We start from the raw sequence: 9,132 nt of genomic DNA, 5'->3' as shown, positions 1-9,132 counted from the left end.
AAACTACATGTTGAATGCAATGTATACTACTTAGGTGATGAATACACTAAAATCTCAGACTTCACCACTATGCAATACAATTACTTTGTATAATCAAAAAACACTTGTACCTCAAGAACTACTGAAATGAAAAAAGAGAAAAATAAAAGCCAAAAATTAACGTGTCAGGATGCAGAGAAAAGGGAATGCATATGCACTTTTGGTGGGAATGTAATTTAATTCAACATCCATGGAAAATAGTACTTAAGTCTCTCAAAGAACTCAAAATAGAACTACCTTTCAATTCAGCAGTTTCACTACTGGGTATATATTCAATGGAAAAGAAATTACTAAATCAAAAAGATACCTACACTCATGTTTATCACAGCACTATCTACAATATCAAAGTCATGGAATCAATCTAAGTGTCCCTCAACGGATGATTGAATAAATAAAATGTGGTATATATGCACCATGTAATACTTCACAGCCATAAAAAAGAATAAAAACATGTCTTTTGCAACAACATGAATGGAACTGGAGACCATTATCTTAAGTGAAACAACTCAGAAGCAGAAAGTCAAATACCAGGTTCTCACTTATACATGGGAGCTAAATAATGTGTACATATGGACATAGAGTATGAAATAACAGTCACTGGAGGCTCAGAAGGGTGGTAAGGTGAGGAATGAGAAACTACTTATTGTGTGCAATGTATACTAATCAAGTGATAGTTAAACTTAAAGCAAGATTTCACCTCTAGACAATATATCCATGTAATACAATTGCACTTATACCTATACTCTAAACAAATAATAAAGAAGGAACATGAGGGATCCTCGTGGTTGTCTGGTTTTTGCTATTCTAATAAAGTGTCTCAAGAAGTTATTATTGAGGAAACCTGAGTAAATAACACACATAATCTCTTTATGTTATTTCTTACAACTAATTATGAATCTACATTATCTAAAAGTAATTAAAATACATGAGGAAGTCAAATTAAAAATGATTAAACTTATATTTTAGACTTGTACAAAGCAAATACTAGTCCCTAGCAATTATAAGTCCAGATATTATCTCTATATCCTATTATACATCATATACCTTGCATGAGGTAATATTGAAATTGCTCAAATTTGTATGATCATGGAGTTTGTATCAATCATAACGTTCTCTACCACTCTTTTCTAAATATGTCCTGCAATTACATTCTAGATTTAACAAATATATTATGAAACACAGTATTTAATAAAAGCACCCCAAATGAGAACTAAAACAAGATGAGACTTTGGCAAACTGCAGAAAACTAGAACAAGCAACATTCATTACTTTAAATTCTAATCTGTAATTTGTAAATTCAATAAGTTCAAAATATGCATCTTTGTACAATTTTGATGATTCAAAATTGCAGTGAACTTCTTTAGTCACTATTAAAAACTATCAAGTATGGTGTCTGTAAGTCATTTATAACACATCTTTTGTTTTGAGACAGAGTTTTGCTGTGTCACCAGGCTGAAGTGCAGTGGCATGATCACAGCTCACTGCAACCTCCGCCTCCCAGGTTCAAGCGATTCTCCTGCCTCAGCCTCCAGAGTAGCTGGGACTTCAGGCACACGCCAACACGCCCAGCTAATTTTTGTATTTTTAGTAGAGACGGGGTTTTACTGTGTCGGCCAGGATGGTCTCGATCTCTTGACCTTGTGATCTGCCCGCCTCAGCCTCCCAAAGTGTTGGGATTACAGGCGTGAGCCACTGCACCCAGCCATAACACATCTTAAAAAATAAAATCCACAATGTTAATTTAAAAATTAACTAACCTTTTAACAGTCATTCAAAATTGTCATAGAGATTGTTTCATTTTGGAATTAATTGTATATTCTCTCACGAGTCATTTTTATTCAAGATGTAAGAGGATGACTGAGTATTAACAGGATGACTGTACTTGAAAATTATGCCTAGAACATTTATAACCTACATACTCAAAATTTAAATCCTCAGTATAGAAAATAAGAAGAATTTGCTTCCTATAGAAAATAAAATCTTATCTACACAATGAAGATGTAAAACAAGGTAATCTTCAAGTTCTCTTCTAGCATGAATATTTTTTCTGTTTAGAACTATAGAATATATCTTAAAGAACAATTGGTTTCACACGTTAAACATTGGTTAATTGGCATAAACAAACATTTGAAACACTAAGAAGACACTAATCACATGTAATTCTTAAGGGTAATTTATATCTAAATAAAATTTCATAAATAAGATTTCTCTGAATGAATAGCCATTTAAAGTTTATTCCATGTAAATATAATAATACAATTTAAGTATTTATATATATAAAATTATAGCTTCTTATGAAATTATAATTTCAAATAAATATAAAATTTGAAAAGAATTAATGAATCTATTTAAGATAATGTATTATTCTTAATGGATTCTAAGCTACTGTGTTAAATATTTGTAATCTAGCATTAATATTATCTAACTGCTTATACCATACAGAAAAATAATGTAGGAAATAGACACATTGAGAAACAACAATACTATTTAGAAGTCACATGTTTTATTACAGTAGGATAATATAATAAAAAATGAATCTGAATACACTTCTGAGAGTCAAATAAAACATAACATAACAAAGGAAAATACATTTCAAAGTGTTTACAATAGAAGGGTAGAATGATATTAGCAGAAAACCAGAAGACGGTCCAGATCAAGGAAATATTTAAGCAGATACATTTAGTGTGAGGGAGTATTTGATGTGTAAAAAGTAATCTAAGTTCCCCACTGGACTAGATTTTATGTTCCACAACTTAAAAGAAAGAACTAAGATAGTTGTCTACATCTCCGTATTCTAGAGATGTTCAAAATGGTTTGCAGCATAATAAAGTGCTCAAAATTATCAATTGTGATTGGGGAAGAATATTTGTATTTATTTTGTTCAAACTTAAATATTATTAATAAGAAATTTATGATTTTATAGCTGCACACTCTGGCCACATGTCAATTTGTCTTGCATTACATACAGTATTTGAGAGGAAACAGAATATTCCACTATATCCAGAGGGTAGAAAATTTGACCTTTCCCTTATTTGTTAATGTCCCACACATTTCCTTGGTTTATCTATGCTGGATTAAGTGGATGTGTATTTAAATAATTAATTTTTAATGAATTTAAATCTCACTGCAGTTTTGAGAAAAGGTCAAATATTAATCTAAATGAATTACAGAAATCATAGGTAATTGATTATGGATTAGTGTGCTCAATATAATTGACATATTAAGTCTTTCCATATTAATATATACATGCAATGATTTTCAATTAAATGGATTATGTTTGAAATATTTGTCATTCTAAAATAAATATAAAAATGAGAGACTAAACACAGTCAAAATGATAATTTAAGAGAAAAAAGTTAGGGGTGGTGGAAGGGACTTGCCTTATCAAATTAGAAAAATGTAGTGAAAATTATAGTATATAATTAAGACAGTCATGTATTTGCACAAAATAGAAAAGTTAACTAACAGAACAGAAAATAGAGTCTAAGAACCATGTCTACTCTGATGTGTAAACTTGTTTTATGACATATATGAGATTTCAGATAAAAGTGGAAAGAGTAGGTGAAATTTCACTAGATTTTCTGGAGCAACTGGATTTTATATAAAGAAGAAAGGAACTATGATCATTCACAACACATAATAATCTTAGGAGAGAATATGATTTCAGGGCCAGAGAGCAGAAAACATGATAATCATACTTACATCATAAATATAAAGTACACTATAAGTAATAATTCGTAATGATCAAAGACACAATTATGAAAAGCTACACACTGGGAGAAACCATTTGGAACACTAACAACCAACAGACAGTTAAATGTAAAGAATATGCGGAACTCCTCCAAATTAATAGGAAAAAAACAAATAACCCACTGGAAAATGAGGGAAAAAGAACAGGTATTTTTAAAAGATGAAACAAAGTGAGCATTAATTCAGGAAAACATTTCATTACTCATTAATTATTCAGAAAATGCAGAGAAAAAAAAATTATGATGTACTTTCTCACAAAAATATCCAAGTCTGGCAACTAAGTGGAACAAAGATAACCTTCATTTTCTGCTGGTGGTAATATAAACATGTGGAAGCCATCTGGAATTGTTTAATAATTATTAACACATTTGTATCCATGAACAAGTCTGTTTCCACACTTGAACAGTGTAGTAAGTTGTTGGCTTCTATTCTATTAGGCCATTGCCCTTGACCTTACTGTGGCTAAATATTTTGAATATCATTCCTTTTAAAATTTCACAACATAGTTTGTCCATTCCCAGTTGAATATCTAAGAAATTCTTGAACTCGTCTAAAGTAGACATTCCCAAATTATTTACATCAGGGTTTTTTAATTTATAAGAGCAAGCATGAGAAACAAAAGGATTATCTAAGAAGATATAAAATTAAGTTGTCGTGTTGAAGGACTTTTCCTTAGTTTAGCTAAAGACGGGGTCTTTGTCTGTCCCATGGCCACAGAAATTTGGGCTCGTAGACGGTTTGTAGGGTAAGGCAGGGTTTTATTGGGTGAAAGGGGAAAAAAGGGGGAAACAGGGATCTTTTGCAAGGCCAGAGTCCCTGCTAGAATGCTTCCTACCCACAGCTTGAATTCCACGTTTCACACAGGAAGAGGAGGGCTCAGGCTCTTTCCCACTGCAAAGGGCAAGAACTTCCAGAGGCTCCATCACAAGGTGCATTCCCAGCACACGGGCTGGTTGGAGTTTTCCAGGTACCCTCTCCCACCAGGCTGTCTCAATCCCCCCTCTAAAGATGTACATCTAACTGCTGTGAGAATAATGATAAGGACAAGACCGATCTTAACTGCTTCCTGCTGACAAGGGGTGCTGTTTTGGGGAAATGGCAGTCAGAGCTCCTATTTAAGGCCTATTTAAGGGCTCCCAGCAGAAGTGGCCAGTTGCATGACCATTTGGAGTTTGATGGCCTGAAGGCAAGAACAGAAAAACCGGGTTATTAAAAAAAACCTAGAGCAAAACAAAACAAGGGGGAAGTAGGGATAGCTCAAACATTCTGAGGCCTTTTACCAGTTCGCACAGGGAGAGGGAGCCAAAAGCCTGAATGGGAAAGAAACTTTACCCTTTTGCCAGCATCTTGGGCCTCTGGGTTCCCTTCCTCTGAGCCCAATCCTAAGCCAACTAGTTTACGGTTTGAATAATTAACTCTTTCCAGTTTGGAGGATGCACCTGAGGGGAGTGTCCCATAGTATCTCCACAATTACCTATCTGTGAAGAGAGAAGTGGGGAGGAGAAAGGAAAAAGGAAGCTATTTTCATTCCGGGGTTCAGGATGCATTTGAAAGGTATATAGAATGAAGATGAATGGCTACCCATCTAGAAAGAGGCGAGCAGGCATCCCTGCTTCCCTTCTCTTCCTACCAGATACCTAAGGTACATGAGGGAGAGACGGAAGAGTGTCCTCTTTCCTCTTCTGTCCTGGCATCCCCGAGTCCCAGCGACCTTGGCAGGTGCCACCTTGGGTGTAAAAGTGGCTTGCACCTATGAAGCAGGGAGGTACTGGCGATGGGAATCATCTGCTTTTACCCATGTACGACCTATCTACCCTGCTATCAGTAGCCTGAGATTTCCCTAACCTCATTTTTGCCATGGATATTAACGTGGCCTTTATCCATGAAACAGGAAGCTTGGGGTTAGCTAATTCAGCAAGAATCAGCCACTCACCTGCACTGTGCCTTTTAATCTCTGTTGTCATCTGCCTCTGGATCCCTTAGATCCAGTTTTCTTTCCTAGGACTTTGACCCCAAGTTTGGAATGCAATTTGGGACAAAAATGTTTTGGTGGGTGGATTGCATAGATTCCTTATGATAAGCCAAATGGTAAGGTGCAACTGTAGAACTGAATCCTCCTCCACAAGGGAGAAGAAAGGATGTCTTGTGACACACCCAGATTACTGGTGACTATAGTTACGCTTGCTAGGATTTGGGTGATTGGTGCTTGGCTTTGGTTAGTTCCTTTGATTTTACTTTCCCAAAAGGAAACCTCTGAGTGATGGGCATCCTATTTATTCCCATCACCTGGAAGGATTTGCAGGCTAATTGCTCAGAAGTAGAATACTGATCAGGATTTCTTAATTATCCATCCCTGATGTTCTCTCTGAGTTGAAGCTGGAGGTTGCTGGTTGGTTCACAGGAACAAGCAGGGTTAGTCTAAAATGTAAGCTAAAATTTAAAAACAACTAGTGAGTTTAGAATATAATGATAAATTTATGATAAGTTTTGGAACATAATTTCTCTTTTTCCAGTCCTCACTTTTGTTTAAAAATAAATCACGGTATGACCAGGTTGTTTGCAAAAATAGACTTTAGTCTTATATTTGGCCTGATTATTTGCATAAAGTTCAGCAAGAATAATTATTTCTACATAGGCCTTTTGGATTGGCTCTGATGGGATTGTGTTCCCCAAGGAATCTCAGATAAGACCTTTTAAAGCCAACCCCAAGCCATGGGTTTATCCTACAATACGTGTGAGTTGGGTGATGCTCTCCTCTTAAGGTCTCAAGATAAACTTGGAGCTCCTGGACCTGTTAGAAAATAACATTATTTACTGACCATAGGTCAGGAACCCTGTCCAGGGACTTCATAGGCAAGGTTACAATGCCAGTTTCTCCCATGGGGTTTTTATCAGCTCGGCAAGTGAGTTTGACTCCTTAAAGGGAGGCATACACTTCCAGTCAAGGCCTTGGTAAAATAACCACTTTCTCCAGTTGGGTCCTGTTGCAAAAAAAAAAATGGATTCTTATAGCACTGACACAAGCAACAATATTGCCATAAGAATACTCACAGAGTTTCCAAATTCAAAGGAACCAGGTAGAGAGAAACAAACACACTCCAAATTTTGTTCACAGGAGAATAACTTACTCAATTATTAAAGACTGTAAATAGTTCAAAATAAGTTTTCTTGACTCTGAAAAACAAAACAAGGATCAGCAGTATTCCAAGTAAAGGTCAAAAAGATTTTCTTCAGCTTTCTGAGTTCAGTCCATCTAGTTAGCCTTTGTTCTGCTTGACATTCGTGATCATTTCTGCTCTTTACGAGTCTTGTACATTTTCCTTTATTCCAATGTTACAATCTCTAAAGTTATCAGAAGCCTGTATTTAAGAGCACCAGTTAAAGTTCTCTAGTTCATTAAAAACCATTTTTGAAAAGGATAAAAACAAGGCAATTGTCTGTGATAGCAAAATATCCAGAATAGTTATAGTTAGAAAGACGATTGACATAGAAGTTCAGTTATCTCCGTGGTTTACAATGTCTTAATATAAAAACCTTAATTATGATTAATAGCATACTCAGACATTAGAATTTTAGAAATCCCATACAATTTTGGAAAATATGTTTGCATCATTTACAATAATATAACCCAACGAAGACAGCATCATTGTGGCAAACCTGTGTACCTAAACATGTCATATATTCCCGTTTACCTCTCTTTTCTGGAAACTTCCAGGCCCTCTAAAGTACTCCAAAAGCCAGGTGCCAGGGAAGACAATTTTGAAACTGAAGTTTGATTTTCAGAAAGCTGTTAAATGCTGAAGGTTTAAAACACTTGATATTATTAAATAGAATTCCAGATTACCATACGTTATTATTTTGCCAAAATGATTACTCAGATATCTTAAAGAGGCAAAAACCTTTCATAACTCATTACGAATTTTGCCAAAGAGCAGATTAGCGCCTTAGGAAAACCTAGCTATGCTTTTATTTCAATGCTCAATTTACAGGAAAACCATATAATACCCTTTTTGGAATTTAGCCAATACGTTCACACAGAGAACCTCATCTGCAAGATTAATTTCCATAGTTCTTCCATCACTTCTTTGAACCTTCAGCTTTTTCCTACTTTAATTCAAAACAATCCTTTAACCCTAGGCCAAAGTTTACATTTCCGTGCCTTATTATAACCTTGTACTAAAAAACACGTTTTACTGTTCTTACACACCTTGCATGTAAATCGATTTCCAGTAGTTTCAATTAACTCCTAGCAATTTTAAACTTTGAGGTAAAGCCTAGTAAGCTGCTGTAACTGTGTGCTACCTGCAGCCAAGGTTTACCTTCTTAGTTAAGGGCATGGTTAGTTCCATATGTCCTCAGGCCTCAAAAGGCAAAAAGCAGTTTATAACCTCAAAACACTCAGCAAACCTTGCATCTGACCTGCATTTTACCAATAGTCTTTAGGGCTGTTCTTATTTCTCAAAGATTAAAGTCACATGAGCTGAAAGGTACTACAGTTTTAACTTCCCTTAAAAAAATACTAGATCCATGCACTTGTCTTTTTTTTAGGCCAAATTAATTAGAACTCTTTTACAGACATCACACACAGGGCACACACAGACAGGCAAAAGAAAACCCAATCACTGGATGGGGCCCTTTAAGAGATAGGGGTAGGAAGACATGCAGATATCCAACTAGAGAGAGCTCATCCCCTAAGGCAGGATTGCTAAACAAAGCCTTGCCAAGTGGTTACCAGCCATGACCTTAGGATGTAAAGCAAGATGGAGGCTTGATTTTGCAACCAAAACTTTGCAGAAAATATAAATAGTGATAGTTGTGGGGGCCTGGCCTAAAATAAAACGTCCTTTAGAAAGAAAATAGAAACTGCTGATGGGGTAGAGAAGGGGAAAGAAAAAAAGTGTAAAAATGCCTGGGAATGAATCTCTTATTCTTATGCAAGTGGCTCCTCCACCAGGGGAAAAGCTTAATTACTGTCCAATAATGCTGAACCCCTTGGCTTGGGGAAAGAAAAGGGGTGAAGGCTTGTGGCTGGGAACCAGCCAGCTGGCTGTGTGGGACCCTTGGGGCATGCGTCCCAGCCCTGGAACAGAACAAGGAGCCCCCACTAGCCTGTCTGTCCCAAAAAAGGAAGGAAAGAGCCTTTCTTCTGAACCTGAAAGTGACAGAGTTGGCAGGGCATGTTTTCTCTGCCCTAAGAAATACCAGGATGAAAGGCTTAGAAGTCACAGTGATAGGCCGGGCGCGGTGGCTCAAGCCTGTAATCCCAGCACTTTGGGAGGCCGAGACGGGCGGATCACGAGGTCAGGAGATCGAGACCATCCTGGCTAACACGGTGAAACCCCG

Source organism: Papio anubis, chromosome 1 (assembly GCF_008728515.1).
Source record: "Papio anubis isolate 15944 chromosome 1, Panubis1.0, whole genome shotgun sequence".
NCBI lineage: Eukaryota > Metazoa > Chordata > Mammalia > Primates > Cercopithecidae > Papio > Papio anubis.
This window is presented reverse-complemented; position numbering follows the sequence as displayed.